Source organism: Parasteatoda tepidariorum, chromosome 7 (genome assembly GCF_982258835.1).
Source record: "Parasteatoda tepidariorum strain Cologne lab strain chromosome 7, Ptep-v5.0, whole genome shotgun sequence".
NCBI classification, from domain to species: Eukaryota; Metazoa; Arthropoda; class Arachnida; order Araneae; family Theridiidae; genus Parasteatoda; species Parasteatoda tepidariorum.
This window is the reverse complement of record NC_141761.1, coordinates 6,888,495-6,906,284: the sequence shown is the minus strand read 5'-3', so window position 1 is coordinate 6,906,284 and position 17,790 is coordinate 6,888,495.

Sequence of the window (17,790 nt, the reverse complement as noted above, 5' to 3'; positions counted from 1 at the left end):
TTGCATAAATATTAGATGCAGTTGTATGTTGTTTCTCTCTATCCGTTTTTAGCTGTTCATTAGATCCTTCCATTAATTTCATCCTAGTATCTGCATCATTTATTAAATCGTTTATAATAGTACTCTGGATAGAAGAAACGGAGTAATCCGTTTCATTTTCTTCCTCATTTGAGTCAGGAGTTGTTGCGTAAATATTAGATGCAGTTGTATGTTGTTTCCCTCTATCCGTTTTTAGCTGTTCATTAGATCCTTCCATTAATTTCATCCTAGTATCTGCATCATTTATTAAATCGGTTATAATAGTACTCTGGATAGAAGAAACGGAGTAATCCGTTTCATTTTCTTCCTCATTTGAGTCAGGAGTTGTTGCGTAAATATTAGATGCAGTTGAATGTTGTTTCCCTCTATCCGTTTTTAGCTGTTCATTAGATCCTTCCATTAATTTCATCCTAGTATCTGCATCATTTATTAAATCGTTTATAATAGTACTCTGGATAGAAGAAACGGAGTAATCCGCTTCACTTTCTTCCTCATTTGAGTCGGGAGTTGTTACGAATGTATTAGATGCTGTTGTTTGGTGTTTCCCTCTATCCGTTTTTAGCTGATCATTAGATCCTTCCATTAATTTCATCCTAGTATCTGCATCATTTATTAAATCATTTATAATAGTGCTCTGTATAGGAAACACGGAGGAATCTGTATCATTTTCTTCCTCATTTGAGTCTGGAGTTGTTATGTATGAATTAGATGCAGTTGTCTGGCGTTTCCCTCTATCCGTATTTAGCTGTTCATTTGATCCTTCCATTAATTTCATCCTAGTATCTACATCATTTATTAAATCGTTTATAATAGTACTCTGGATAGAAGAAACGGAGTAATCCGTTTCATTTTCTTCCTCATTTGAGTCGGGAGTTGTTGCGTAAATATTAGATGCAGTTGTATGTTGTTTCTCTCTATCCGTTTTTAGCTGTTCATTAGATCCTTCCATTAATTTCATCCTAGTATCTGCATCATTTATTAAATCGTTTATAATAGTACTCTGGATAGAAGAAACGGAGTAATCCGCTTCACTTTCTTCCTCATTTGAGTCGGGAGTTGTTACGAATGTATTAGGTGCTGTTGTTTGGTGTTTCCCTCTATCCGTATTTAGCTGTTCCTTTGATCCTTCCATTAATTTCATCCTAGTATCTGCATCATTTATTAAATCGTTTATAATAGTACTCTGGATAGAAGAAACGGAGTAATCCGCTTCACTTTCTTCCTCATTTGAGTCGGGAGTTGTTACGAATGTATTAGATGCTGTTGTTTGGTGTTTCCCTCTATCCGTATTTAGCTGTTCCTTTGATCCTTCCATTAATTTCATCCTAGTATCTACATCTTTTAATAAATCATTTATAATAGTACTCTGGATAGAAGAAACGGAGTAATCCGCTTCATTTTCTTCCTCATTTGAGTCGGGAGTTGTTACGAATGTATTAGGTGCTGTTGTTTGGTGTTTCCCTTTATCCGTTTTTAGCTGTTCATTAGATCCTTTCATTAATTTCATCCTAGTATCTGCATCATTTAATAAATCATTTATAATAGTACTCTGTATAAAAAACACGGAGTAATCTGTATCATTTTCTTCCTCATTTGAGTCTAGAGTTGTTACGTATGTATTAGATGCAGTTGTCCGGTGTTTGCTTCTGTCTGTATTTAGCTGTTCCTTTGATCCTTCCATTAATTTCATCTTAGTATCTACATCATTTATTAAATCGTTTATAATAGTACTCTGTATAGAAAATACGGAGTAATCTGTATCATTTTCTTCCTCATTTGAGACTGGAGTTGTTGCGAATGTATTAGATGTAGTTGTCTGGCGTTTCCCTCTATCCGTATTTAGCTGTTCATTTGATCCTTCCATTAATTTCATCCTAGTATCTACATCATTTATTAAATCGTTTATAATAGTACTCTGGATAGAAGAAACGAAAAAATTTGTATAATTTTCTTCCTCATTTGAGACTGGAGTTGTTGCGTAAATATTAGATGCAGTTGCATGTTGTTTCCCTCTACCCGTATTTAGCTGTTCCTTTGATCCTTCCATTAATTTCATCCTAGTATCTACATCATTTAATAAGTCATTTATAATAGTACTCTGGTTAGAAGGAACGGAGTAATCCGTTTCATTTTCTTCCTCATTTGAGTCGGGAGTTGTTGCGTAAATATTAGATGCAGTTGCATGTTGTTTCCCTCTACCCGTATTTAGCTGTTCCTTTGATCCTTCCATTAATTTCATCCTAGTATCTACATCATTTAATAAGTCATTTATAATAGTACTCTGGTTAGAAGGAACGGAGTAATCCGTTTCATTTTCTTCCTCATTTGAGACTGGAGTTGTTGCGAATGTATTAGATGTAGTTGTCTGGCGTTTCCCTCTATCCGTATTTAGCTGTTCATTTGATCCTTCCATTAATTTCATCCTAGTATCTACATCATTTATTAAATCGTTTATAATAGTACTCTGGATAGAAGAAACGGAGTAATCCGTTTCATTTTCTTCCTCATTTGAGTCGGGAGTTGTTGCGTAAATATTAGATGCAGTTGTATGTTGTTTCTCTCTATCCGTTTTTAGCTGTTCATTAGATCCTTCCATTAATTTCATCCTAGTATCTGCATCATTTATTAAATCGTTTATAATAGTACTCTGGATAGAAGAAACGGAGTAATCCGCTTCACTTTCTTCCTCATTTGAGTCGGGAGTTGTTACGAATGTATTAGGTGCTGTTGTTTGGTGTTTCCCTCTATCCGTATTTAGCTGTTCCTTTGATCCTTCCATTAATTTCATCCTAGTATCTGCATCATTTATTAAATCGTTTATAATAGTACTCTGGATAGAAGAAACGGAGTAATCCGCTTCACTTTCTTCCTCATTTGAGTCGGGAGTTGTTACGAATGTATTAGATGCTGTTGTTTGGTGTTTCCCTCTATCCGTATTTAGCTGTTCCTTTGATCCTTCCATTAATTTCATCCTAGTATCTACATCTTTTAATAAATCATTTATAATAGTACTCTGGATAGAAGAAACGGAGTAATCCGCTTCATTTTCTTCCTCATTTGAGTCGGGAGTTGTTACGAATGTATTAGGTGCTGTTGTTTGGTGTTTCCCTTTATCCGTTTTTAGCTGTTCATTAGATCCTTTCATTAATTTCATCCTAGTATCTGCATCATTTAATAAATCATTTATAATAGTACTCTGTATAAAAAACACGGAGTAATCTGTATCATTTTCTTCCTCATTTGAGTCTAGAGTTGTTACGTATGTATTAGATGCAGTTGTCCGGTGTTTGCTTCTGTCTGTATTTAGCTGTTCCTTTGATCCTTCCATTAATTTCATCTTAGTATCTACATCATTTATTAAATCGTTTATAATAGTACTCTGTATAGAAAATACGGAGTAATCTGTATCATTTTCTTCCTCATTTGAGACTGGAGTTGTTGCGAATGTATTAGATGTAGTTGTCTGGCGTTTCCCTCTATCCGTATTTAGCTGTTCATTTGATCCTTCCATTAATTTCATCCTAGTATCTACATCATTTCTTAAATCATTAATAATAGTACTCTGGATAGAAGATATGGAGTAATCTGTATCATTTTCTTCCTCATTTGAGACTGGAGCTTTTGCGTAAATATTAGATGCAATTGTATGTTGTTTCCCTCTTTCCGTATTTAGCTGTTCCTTTGATCCTTCTATTAATTTCAGCCTAGTATCTACATCATTTAATAAATCATTTTTAACAGTACTCTGGATAGAAGAAACGGAGTAATCCACTTTATTTTCTTCCTCATTTGAGTCGAGAGTTGTGACGAATGTATTAGATGCTGTTGTTTGGTGTTTCCCTCTATCCGTTTTTAGCTGTTCATAAGATCCTTCCATGAATTTCATCCTAGTATCTGCATCATTTATTAAATCGTTTATGATAGTATTCTGGATAGAAGAAACGGAAAAATTCGTATAATTTTCTTCCTCATTTGAGACTGGAGTTGTTGCGTAAATATTAGATGTAGTTGCATGTTGTTTCCCTCTATCCGTATTTAGGTGTTCCTTTGATCCTTCCATTAATTTCATCCTAGTATCTACATCATTTAATAAGTCATTTATAATAGTACTCTGGTTAGAAGGAACGGAGTAATCCGTTTCATTTTCTTCCTCATTTGAGTCGGGAGTTGTTACGAATGTATTAGATGTAGTTGTCTGGTGTTTCCCTCTCTCCGTATTTAGCTGTTCCTTTGATCCTTCCATTAATTTCATCTTAGTATCTACATCATTTAATAAATCATTTATAATAGTACTCTGTATAGAAAACACGGAGTAATCTGTATCATTTTCTTCCTCATTTGAGTCTGGAGTTGTTATGTATGAATTAGATGCAGTTGTCTGGAGTTTGCTTCTGTCCGTATTTAGCTGTTCATTAGATCCTTCCATTAATTTCATCTTAGTATCTACATCATTTATTAAATCGTTTATAATAGTACTCTGGATAGAAGAAACGGAGTAATCCGTTTCATTTTCTTCCTCATTTGAGTCGGGAGTTGTTACGAATGTATTAGATGTAGTTGTCTGGTGTTTCCCTCTCTCCGTATTTAGCTGTTCCTTTGATCCTTCCATTAATTTCATCTTAGTATCTACATCATTTAATAAATCATTTATAATAGTACTCTGTATAGAAAACACGGAGTAATCTGTATCATTTTCTTCCTCATTTGAGTCTGGAGTTGTTATGTATGAATTAGATGCAGTTGTCTGGAGTTTGCTTCTGTCCGTATTTAGCTGTTCATTAGATCCTTCCATTAATTTCATCTTAGTATCTACATCATTTATTAAATCGTTTATAATAGTACTCTGGATAGAAGAAACGGAGTAATCCGTTTCATTTTCTTCCTCATTTGAGTCGGGAGTTGTTACGAATGTATTAGATGTAGTTGTCTGGTGTTTCCCTCTCTCCGTATTTAGCTGTTCCTTTGATCCTTCCATTAATTTCATCTTAGTATCTACATCATTTAATAAATCATTTATAATAGTACTCTGTATAGAAAACACGGAGTAATCTGTATCATTTTCTTCCTCATTTGAGTCTGGCGTTGTTATGTATGAATCAGATGCAGTTGTCTGGAATTTGCTTCTGTCCGTATTTAGCTGTTCATTAGATCCTTCCATTAATTTCATCTTAGTATCTACATCATTTATTAAATCGTTTATAATAGTACTCTGGATAGAAGAAACGGAGTAATCCGTTTCATTTTCTTCCTCATTTGAGACTGGAGTTGTTGCGAATGTATTAGATGTAGTTGTCTGGTGTTTCCCTCTCTCCGTATTTAGCTGTTCCTTTGATCCTTCCATTAATTTCATCTTAGTATCTACATCATTTAATAAATCATTTATAATAGTACTCTGTATAGAAAACACGGAGTAATCTGTATCATTTTCTTCCTCATTTGAGTCTGGCGTTGTTATGTATGAATCAGATGCAGTTGTCTGGAATTTGCTTCTGTCCGTATTTAGCTGTTCATTAGATCCTTCCATTAATTTCATCTTAGTATCTACATCATTTATTAAATCGTTTATAATAGTACTCTGGATAGAAGAAACGGAGTAATCCGTTTCATTTTCTTCCTCATTTGAGACTGGAGTTGTTGCGAATGTATTAGATGTAGTTGTCTGGTGTTTCCCTCTCTCCGTATTTAGCTGTTCCTTTGATCCTTCCATTAATTTCATCTTAGTATCTACATCATTTAATAAATCATTTATAATAGTACTCTGTATAGAAAACACGGAGTAATCTGTATCATTTTCTTCCTCATTTGAGTCTGGAGTTGTTATGTATGAATTAGATGCAGTTGTCTGGAGTTTGCTTCTGTCCGTATTTAGCTGTTCATTAGATCCTTCCATTAATTTCATCTTAGTATCTACATCATTTATTAAATCGTTTATAATAGTACTCTGGATAGAAGAAACGGAGTAATCCGTTTCATTTTCTTCCTCATTTGAGTCGGGAGTTGTTACGAATGTATTAGATGTAGTTGTCTGGTGTTTCCCTCTCTCCGTATTTAGCTGTTCCTTTGATCCTTCCATTAATTTCATCTTAGTATCTACATCATTTAATAAATCATTTATAATAGTACTCTGTATAGAAAACACGGAGTAATCTGTATCATTTTCTTCCTCATTTGAGTCTGGCGTTGTTATGTATGAATTAGATGCAGTTGTCTGGAATTTGCTTCTGTCCGTATTTAGCTGTTCATTAGATCCTTCCATTAATTTCATCTTAGTATCTACATCATTTATTAAATCGTTTATAATAGTACTCTGGATAGAAGAAACGGAGTAATCCGTTTCATTTTCTTCCTCATTTGAGTCGGGAGTTGTTACGAATGTATTAGATGTAGTTGTCTGGTGTTTCCCTCTCTCCGTATTTAGCTGTTCCTTTGATCCTTCCATTAATTTCATCCTAGTATCTACATCATTTCTTAAATCATTTATAATAGTACTCTGTATAGAAAACACGGAGTAATCTGTATCATTTTCTTCCTCATTTGAGTCTGGAGTTGTTATGTATGAATTAGATGCAGTTGTCTGGAGTTTGCTTCTGTCCGTATTTAGCTGTTCATTAGATCCTTCCATTAATTTCATCTTAGTATCTACATCATTTATTAAATCGTTTATAATAGTACTCTGGATAGAAGAAACGGAGTAATCCGTTTCATTTTCTTCCTCATTTGAGTCGGGAGTTGTTACGAATGTATTAGATGTAGTTGTCTGGTGTTTCCCTCTCTCCGTATTTAGCTGTTCCTTTGATCCTTCCATTAATTTCATCTTAGTATCTACATCATTTAATAAATCATTTATAATAGTACTCTGTATAGAAAACACGGAGTAATCTGTATCATTTTCTTCCTCATTTGAGTCTGGAGTTGTTATGTATGAATTAGATGCAGTTGTCTGGAGTTTGCTTCTGTCCGTATTTAGCTGTTCATTAGATCCTTCCATTAATTTCATCTTAGTATCTACATCATTTATTAAATCGTTTATAATAGTACTCTGGATAGAAGAAACGGAGTAATCCGTTTCATTTTCTTCCTCATTTGAGTCGGGAGTTGTTACGAATGTATTAGATGTAGTTGTCTGGTGTTTCCCTCTCTCCGTATTTAGCTGTTCCTTTGATCCTTCCATTAATTTCATCTTAGTATCTACATCATTTAATAAATCATTTATAATAGTACTCTGTATAGAAAACACGGAGTAATCTGTATCATTTTCTTCCTCATTTGAGTCTGGAGTTGTTATGTATGAATTAGATGCAGTTGTCTGGAGTTTGCTTCTGTCCGTATTTAGCTGTTCCTTTGATCCTTCCATTAATTTCATCTTAGTATCTACATCATTTATTAAATCGTTTATAATAGTACTCTGGATAGAAGAAACGAAAAAATTTGTATAATTTTCTCCCTCATTTGAGACTGGAGTTGTTGCGAATGTATTAGAGGTAGTTGTCTGGTGTTTCCCTCTATCCGTGTTTAGCTGTTCATTTGATCCTTCCATTAATTTCATCCTAGTATCTACATCATTTCTTAAATCATTAATAATAGTACTCTGGATAGAAGATATGGAGTAATTTGTATCATTTTCTTCCTCATTTGAGACTGGAGTTGTTGCGTAAATATTAGATGCAGTTGTATGTTGTTTCCCTCTATCCGTATTTAGCTGTTCCTTTGATCCTTCCATTAATTTCATCCTAGTATCTACATCATTTAATAAATCATTTATAATAGTACTCTGGATAGAAGAAACGGAGTAATCCGCCTCAGTTTCTTCCTCATTTGAGTCGGGAGTTGTTACGAATGTATTAGATGCTGTTGTTTGGTGTTTCCCTCTGTCCGTATTTAGCTGTTCCTTTGATCCTTCCATTAATTTTATCCTAGTATCTGCATCATTTATAACAGTACTCTGGATAGAAGAAACGAAGTAATCCGTATCATTTTCTTTCTCATTTGTGTCTAGAGTTGTTACGACTTCATTCGATGTAGTTTTCTGGTGTTTCCCTCTGTCCGTGTTTAGCTGTTCATTTGATCCCTCCATTATTTTCATACTTGTATCTACATCATTTAATAAATAATTTATAATAGTACTCTGGATAGAAGATACGGAGTAATCTGTATCATTTTCTTCCTCATTTGAGGCTGGAGTTGTTGCGTAAATTTTAGATGCAATTGTATGTTGTTTCCCTCTATCCTTATTTAGCTGTTCCTTTGATCCTTCTATTAATTTCAGCCTAGTATCTACATCATTTAATAAATCATTTTTAATAGTACTCTGGATTGAAGAAACGGAGTAATCCGCTTTATTTTCTTCCTCATTTGAGTCGGGAGTTGTTACGAATGTATTAGATGCTGTTGTTTGGTGTTTCCCTCTGTCCGTATTTAGCTGTTCCTTTGATCCTTCCATTAATTTTATCCTAGTATCTGCATCATTTATAACAGTACTCTGGATAGAAGAAACGAAGTAATCCGTATTATTTTCTTTCTCATTTGTGTCTAGAGTTGTTACGACTACATTCGATGTAGTTTTCTGGTGTTTCCCTCTGTCCGTGTTTAACTGTTCATTTGATCCCTCCATTATTTTCATCCTTGTTTCCACATCATAAATTAAATCAGAGTAATCATCAGTATATATATTATTTAAATTATTTATTATTGCAGTCTGGCTAGTAGAAACAGAGTAATCTGTATAGTTTTCTTTCTCATTTGTGTCTAGAGTTAATACGACTACATTCGATGTAGTTTTCTGGTGTTTCCCTCTGTCCGTGTTTAGCTGTTCATTTGATCCCTCCATTATTTTCATCCTTGTCTCCACATCATAAATTAAATCAGAGTACTCATCAGTATATATATTATATATATTATTTAAATTATCTATTATTGCACTCTGGCTGGTAGAAACAGAGCAATCTGTATAGTTTTCTTTCTCATTTGTGTCTAGAGTTGTTACGACTACATTCGATGTAGTTTTCTGGTGTTTCCCTCTGTCCGTGTTTAACTGTTCATTTGATCCCTCCATTATTTTCATCCTTGTTTCCTCATCATAAATTAAATCAGAGTAATCATCAGTATATATATTATTTAAATTATTTATTATTGCACTCTGGCTAGTAGAAACAGAGTAATCTGTATAGTTTTCTTTCTCATTTGTGTCTAGAGTTAATACGACTACATTCGATGTAGTTTTCTGGTGTTTCCCTCTGTCCGTGTTTAGCTGTTCATTTGATCCTTCCATTATTTTCATCCTTGTCTCCACATCATAAATTAAATCAGAGTACTCATCAGTATATATATTATTTATTATTGCACTCTGGCTAGTAGAAACAGAGTAATCTGTATAGTTTTCTTTCTCATTTGTGTCTAGAGTTGTTACGACTACATTCGATGTAGTTTTCTGGTGTTTCCCTCTGTCCGTGTTTAGCTGTTCATTTGATCCCTCCATTATTTTCATCTTTGTCTCCACATCATAAATTAAATCAGAGTACTCATCAGTATATATATTATTTAAATCATTTATTATAGCACTCTGGTTAGAAGAAACAGAGTAATCTGTATAGTTTTCTTTCTCATTTGTGTCTAGAGTTGTTACGACTACATTCGATGTAGTTTTCTGGTGTTTCCCTCTGTCCGTGTTTAGCTGTTCATTTGATCCCTCCATTATTTTCATCTTTGTCTCCACGTCATAAATTAAATCAGAGTACTCATCAGTATATATATTATTTAAATCATTTATTATAGCACTCTGGTTAGAAGAAACGGGGTAATCTGTTTCATTTTCTTTCTCATTTGAGTCTGGATTTGCTGGGAATGTATTAGATGCAGTTGTCTGGTGTTTCGTTCTGTCCTGTTTTAGCTGTTCTTTTGATGATTTCATTATTTTCTTCCTTGCTATTAGCCCTTCTGAAGACTTCCTGGATTCAAAAGATTTTGTTTTACTTAGATCTAAATATAAGGAAGGAATTTCAGTGAAAATTTCTACATGTTCCTTGACTTTTTGTTTAATTGTTGTTAAAACTGATGCATTACTTCTTGGTACCGCAGAATTTGAATTACGATATACCACTCGTAAATTTTCGCTGTTTTCCTTATTCGCTTCGACATCCTTTTGGTGACCCATATAGTCTCGAATATTCTCTTCATTTTCATTGGAATCTTCATAGGAGTCTTCATAATCTTCAATTGTTTGTATTTTGACTGCTCTTTCGAAATGATTCATTCCTGATGATTGTTTTTCAATAAATGCTGATGAATTTGTAAAATTTCTTACAAAGAATTCAACTGCTTTCTCTCTAAATGGTTCATCAGTTATTAAATGATTGATAATATTAGTGTCTAATCTATTTTCTGTTTTTCCTTTTTTAGGTTCTTTTCTCTTGTAATGATATACTTTGTTTTTTTCAAGTAATTGTTCAGGAATATATCTCTTTGAAAAACTAGATGCATGTCTATGTTTATCAAGTTCACGTAGAATAGTTTCATCCATAAAATTATTTTTATTTTCTATGTTTGAAAAAGGCATTATTTTCAAATGGAAAGGTGACGCAGCTTTCAAGGGTACATTTTTCGTCTGGTGAAATAATTCTGATTTTCTGGACATTTGAAGGATTTTATCGTTTTGCGTTATTTCTGATTCCAGGGAGGGATGTTTTGCTGAAATATTAAATATGTCTTATTTCAGTGAGATTCACAATCGATAAACAATCATTATTAACAAACATTTATTTCTTGAAAATAAGTCTACTTCTAATTATAATACAGTCAACCCCCGTAATAGTGAACATGGTTTATAGTGAACTCCCGGATAGAGTGAAGGAAATGAAATAAAAGTGAACACATTTTTTGTTGCAACATATTGTTTTTTAATCATTTTTGTATTTATTTTTATGAGTCATTAATTTAAATAATGTGTCATAAAAGGGAGAAGTTTGGAAAAATGAGTTAAAATTGTTTGCAATACGGATATAGTGAACCGAAATGTCGGTCCCTTGAAAGTTCACTGTAGCGGGGTTTGACTGTACTATTTTATAATTATTTTTCGTTAAACAGCCTGTCTTTTGAACTCCGCTACAATTTTAAGTTGTTCTTATTTACCTATTTTTAGTTCTGCTGCAATGTAACTGGCGACACGTCTCAGATATACTCCTGTAATTGATTCAATCGTTACAATTTTAGTTTTCGACAGTCTCCCACTCTTTGGTAACCCAATCACATGAGCTCCTTACGGTAGATCTCTTCAAAGTGTTCACCCACCCGCTCACTGCCAGTAATGCTTGTCTTCGGTGTTTTACAATCAATCCCTTGTTGGACTGCAGAATTTATAAATAAATGTCCCTTTAAATCCTCACTTCATTTCTTATGCCTTATTGCTACAAATTTTAATATTTATTTTTTTTCTCGGTGGCACAATACGTAATTGTTAGTGAACTATATGATTTCCGTTTAAATTTTTTGAAATTTGCTTACAGCAGTAAACTTGAAGAAGAAATATTTTCGTCCAGTTTAACTTGAAAAAAATCTCAGGAAGCTTTAAGAAAAAATTTCTTGAAAAATAACACTTATCTAATAGTTAAACGTAAACTTCTGCGCTGAAAATTTCTACAAAACCAAAAATATCAAATAATTAAACCCGCCTGATTCGTCCAGTTTTTTCGAAATTATTTAGCTCTTTCTTGAAACACTTTGGGCATTTACAAAATTTTATTTTTTGCAGCTTTCTATTATCAATTCTCAAAATAGTACGTATGAGTCTAATAAAAAAAAGCAACGAGTTTAATGAACGCAGACATAACTTTTCATTACATATATCACCATTTCCATTCCCGATCCCTCATTTATTGTAAATGAAATCGATATGTTATGAAAATAAATTCATGTTTAAAAAAAAAAAGTTTTATAATGGTGTGCGAAATTTTCACAAAATGAGAACCAAAAAGCAGACTAAACAAACTTTATAGGAGAACACAAATCAGTAGGAAAAAGAGGGTATTTTTGTCAACTAAATGAGTAATGATTTTTTAACAAAAAGAAATCGTAACGCATCGATTATAAAAATTGTCGTCTAGTGAAGAAAAAAAATTACAAACTGTAGAGTAATAGAGAGCTTTTGTATAGCGCTAGCTTTATTTTCTTCTCATTTGGATGATTTATGGAAAAATTACAGCTCAACCATGACCCTATCCTAAATTTCTCTAATATCTCTTTGAATTCAGTGTTGAAAAATACCAAACAACACTCTTCTACTAAATATCTTAATACCGATAAGGAAAAATTCTTACTCACAAACAAGCATAATTTGGATATCGTTAGAACTCTTTTTACCTTCAATTAGGAGATGGCGCAAATTTGTTATTATCAACAGAAATAAAAGTTCGTCGTTACAAAATGTAAGTACGTGTTTAGTTATATATTAAGGATGACTCAATTTTAATTTTAAAAAGTAAGAATAAAAAGCATTAAATAGTTTTGTATTTAATTTACATCCGCTTCTGTTCCATTTAGCCTAATTCGTCTTTCTTTGCTACACGGAAAAAACTTTGCCACCATTTTTGTGGTACAGAACTATAGTGATCGCACAAGAAAATGATATAAAATTAACAATTGTATCAAAGAATACATAACTAAAAATGTGCTTGTTTTTTAACTGGAATGTTTTTGCGATTAAGCCTTAAATTGATTCGAATGCCCCAAAAAATATGTGTTGTCAGTAAATAAACAAACAAACGTGAATAAAATTAGATTTCGTTTTTTGTTTTCTTTTTTTTTTAAGTGTACTTTGCATGATAATCGTATGAAAATGAAATATTTTATCTCATTTTTTTTTAAAAGACTAACAAAGCTCACTTGAAAAATAATAGTTCCTATCCTTCTTCGTCAGAGGTTTCGAAAGGGCATTCTAAAAATAAAATGAAAACACCTTGAGTCAAAAATGTTTTATTTCAAACAACAATTTTATAAAGATTTCCCTTGACTGAAATTTCCGTCAACCAATTGGAATACGTTTCATTTCTAAGTAAAATAGTACAGACTTAGCTACCACAGTCATGGATTGAAGGCAATCTTTATACCAGACTTTCGTTTTACTATAACCGCGCCATTTGTAAACCAAAATGCAGTTAGGAGAACTTTCTTGTGGAGAATCCAAAACAGCAATAAAAATTAGGCGGTTCCTTTTCAAGATTTTGAAGCTGACCTCAATCCTAACCCTGAGTATATCCATTTGTCTGGACCCGTGGTGGTGACTATGGTAACGTGGTATACTATTTCAAGTAAGCGAGTGGGGTCTATGTTTAGGACAGTCTTTTGCTCGGGTCAGATAACGAAAGGGAATCCTTTTTCCTCGGTCGGAGTTCTTACTGTAGACAAACTATAGGAGATCGAGTTTAGCATCATTGAATAGATCATGTTTTAGGTTGGGGCAATTTTTGATCCGGAGCCCCGATGGCTCAGGGGAAAGCGCGTTCGCCTTCCAATGTGGGTTCGATTCCGGCGATGGCTGGACGATACGAATTCCGCATCCGACTTGTACCGACCACAGTGCTGACGTGAAATATCTTTAGTGGTAGACGGATCACGGGTCAGAGTCCCCTTGCCGTTAGGCTAACCGTGGGAGGTTCTCGTGGTCTGCCTCTCCATGTAACGCAAATGCAAGTTAGTCCCATCAAAAAGTCGAAGGCAAATTTCCCCCAATACTTGATCCAGGAGTTCCCTTGTCTTCTGGATTGGGTTCAAAATGACAATGCTTGGGAGAGTTGAACATTCGTTGTCGTAAACCGGTTGTTCAACGACGGTTATAAAATAATTTTGATCCGATCTCAAGAATAATGTATATTTCGTGACTGTTTCATACTTTTCTGTACACGCAGGAATAAACCAATAAAAGAAGAAGTTTAATGCACCTACTTGTTTTCTTCGACTTTCAGAACTGTTAACAGAGTTACCAGGAAATCATTAAAGAAAAATAGATTGTGTAATAACCCCTTTTACAGGACTTCTCTTTTTATGCTCACTTCAGATGAAAGCATTTTTGGAATTCATTTATAAAAAGAAACTCAAAAACATTTTAGCTTTTTTTAAGACCGCTTTGTTTAGGGAGATTTTACCTAGTGTCGGCCATGCACTTCTGTACTTATAAATAACCATATTTATAAATTCTGAACGTGGGGAGAGTAGATGAAATAAAGAAAGAAAAAGTTTATCTTCCCACGGAAAACCTTTACTGTTACCCACATATATGTAAACAAAGGTTTATTTTTAAATTTTCTGAAGTGATCAATACACAGGTGGTCATTTAAAAATAAATGGTATACTTTTTGGAGGAATAAATTAAAATCTTCTATTGAGATTTCTGATTGAATATGCGTTGTTCGGAATAGTGGATGCATTAGAGGGCGTTGCGTTGTCATCAACCGCCTTAAGAACACACTATACTATTTATTACACTATTAACACTGTGCTTGTTATTATGTTACAGATTTCCATCTCATGAAGTGAACCGGGTTCGAATCCCAACGATGGCTCGCACCGATCTCAGTGCTGACGTAAAATATACTCAGTGGTAGACGGTTAGACTCCCCTTCTAGGTGTTGCCATATTTTTGACAGATATACGGGTAAAATGTATGGCAAAATTTTAACATAGGTAGAACCACACTGGACATCCTATGGTATTTTCTCATATAGCAAATTTTTGCTATAAAATTATGGGGTGCCCTTGATTCAAGTTTTCCATGGGCAATGTTTCTTCACATCCCAATGGAAGTTTATCGATACATAGACAAACTAGGTCATTCAATTAGAGTGACCTTTTCTACAAGAAACGATTAGGATACAAGAGAAATAATGGGGAGTTATTAAATAATTATGAAAAGACAGTAAGAACCAAACAATCAGAAAAGAATAATATGAGTTACGAACAAGATATCAATTAGCGAAATTCAAGCATTCATTATAGTAGGACTAATTTTGTTAATAAAACGGACTAAGTTCAAAAACTTAGGTTATCGATTCATTTCAAGAAGTTTAAAAAAAAATTAGCCTAATAATTCTCCGTCGTGAAGCGCATGCCTGGAAACGTCTAAAAACGAAATTCTGTTTTTTCGTTTTAAATTTCTATAATGTGGGCGAACTTTATTGGAAAGTACTATTGATTTTGATAGATTGGATCTAAATTGTCGGAGTAAACCCCCATACGAATGGCGTTTCCATTAGTTTAGTTCCATAATTGTGATGTGCCATACAAATCTCTATACATACCATACGAATTTTTACGGTTACCATAAGCTTAAGGTATCCTGCCATAAATTACCACAGGCGTGCTGACAACACATTTTCCACCATTCTACTCTTAACATTTATTTTAAGTAAAAATAAAAAACGTAATAAATATGTCTTATTTCCTTTTTATTTTCCTATTTTAACATGAAATACGTGTATTTGGTGATAGCCAGAAGCTCACCATGGCGTTCATTTTTATTCGCTATTAAGAATTGGCGTTATAACGGACATTCGTTGTAGCAAATTATAAAAACATAAGAATGGGTTCTCACCTTTTGTATCTGACAGACGATCCATAAGAACGATGACACAAAAATGAAATACATTTTTTTAAGTCCCCGGAAATGGAAGAAAATACTTAACCCTATTTAACAAAAATAGATATCATTTGAGACGCTATGTGAAAATCCGCGTCTGGATCCAAAATAACGGATTCCCAAATTATTCTTGGAATCAAAATATTGATTTAAACTTTTCTGTATTTACTCATCTCCCCCCCCCATTTATGAATTTAAACAGTTTATTGAGATTTATTTCAATGATGTGCGCATCATCCTTCATACCTTTTCAATTATTTTTTTACCCGCCTCATACTATTCCCTTATTTGTTTTAGAATATATTTTCACCAGCAGAGTGCGTAGCCAGATTTTTCAACAAAACCTAAGCATCTTTCAAGCACTCAAAAAATATTTTTAATCACTTTTCAAAAATAAAAAATCATAATTAGGATCTGTGCAGTAGTAAAAAAAAAATTCTATGTAAGTTCTTATTTTATAAACATTAAATCAATAAAATTAGAAAACAATTTCAAAAACGTATCAATAAAATTAGAAAACAATTTCAAAAACGTTACATAATCATGATAAAATAACTAGTGTCTGATAAATATTGCAGAGAAAATTGTGAAAATCGAGCATTTTTTATAATTTAGAATAATCGATACGGCCAAGAAAAAATATCTTTTTAACAGGTAGAAAATTACACTTTTTACAAACTCCGCTTTTAAAACCTCTAAGCACTCTGTCCTGATATTCAAAAATTATAAGCGGCGTTATCTTACATTTTGCAGGGGTGATTGTGAGCTTATGTCAAAATTCCGGAAAATTTCTAAAGTTAAAAAAATAGAGAAAAGAAAAGAAAAAACAAGTTAAATTAAAAAAAATTTAAACAATGTTTTTTTCTTCCTTTTTCTCAATATTTCTTAGTTTACTTAAAATATATTTAAAATTTAACACATACCTAGATGACTTGGAGAAGTAATTAAAATTTACAAATATGTATTTCTTTCTTGAGTTTATGATTATAACAACTATTTACTGATAAAAAATGAATATTAATCATGAATATAAGCTTAAAGTATCTCTCCGGCTCTCACTTGTTACTAACAAATTTAATAAACTGAGTTTTTAAGTTCCACCTTTGAAAATTTGATTTCCGGTAACTTCTGTGATCCATGATTTTTTGAAACGTCTAGACATTCGATCTCCGGAAACTTTCGAAAATTCTTGGCGAAAAATCCGGATTTTTTCCAGAGCACAATCAGCCCTGATTTTGAGCCCCCAACTCAAAAATCCTGAAAATTTCTCGAGTAAAATCATTAATGACCCATTTCAAAAAATTTATGTCTTTATAAATTTAAATCATTGATATTTTCAAAACATGAAATTCTAATTAAATTGCATACAGCATAATTTAAATCAATAATTATGTGTAAGTTTAATTTTATCTCTCATCGCATTCAATATACAACCAGAAAAAAATATTGACACATGAAAGAGATGCGAAATATAAATTCTAGTTCTAATATTTCTAAATAAAATATACAAGATTTCTTTTCATGCATAAAATTCAGAACCTTGAAAATTCAGTTGGATTTCCGGATCCAGGTTAACGAAAAATCCGAATTTTTTTCTTTCCAGAGAACAATTATCTCTGTTGTCGAGCAGTGCAACTTGGGTCCCCAATGGACCACTATTCAATAAATGCCCTAAGGGGCCCCCATATAGAACTTTTCGTGTAGGGATTTCCCAAAGTAAAATTGTTGCTAAGGGTAGGGCAGACACTTTCCGATCTTCATTACCTAAATTAGATTTAAATATCTACTCTTTTCGAATTATTTGTGTTTCTTCTTACTGTTTAATGCGATACTTAACATAACCTCTTTTTAAAAAAAATAAGACGAAATAGTTTAAGAAGACACCACTCATTGCGAAATAAAACTTACTTGTCTCACTCCTGGAATATATTTTAAAGATAAAATCAGATTTTTAAGAATGATGCGAGATAAAGTGCTAAATATTTTTAAAAGTGTCATGGTCGAGAATGTTCAGCCATAAATGGCATTCTTTCACCTTATCCAGAGTGCGTTGCCAAATTATTCTACAAAAAATAAGCACCCTTTAAGCACTCAAAGAATATTTTTAAGCACTTTAAAAAATATCATAA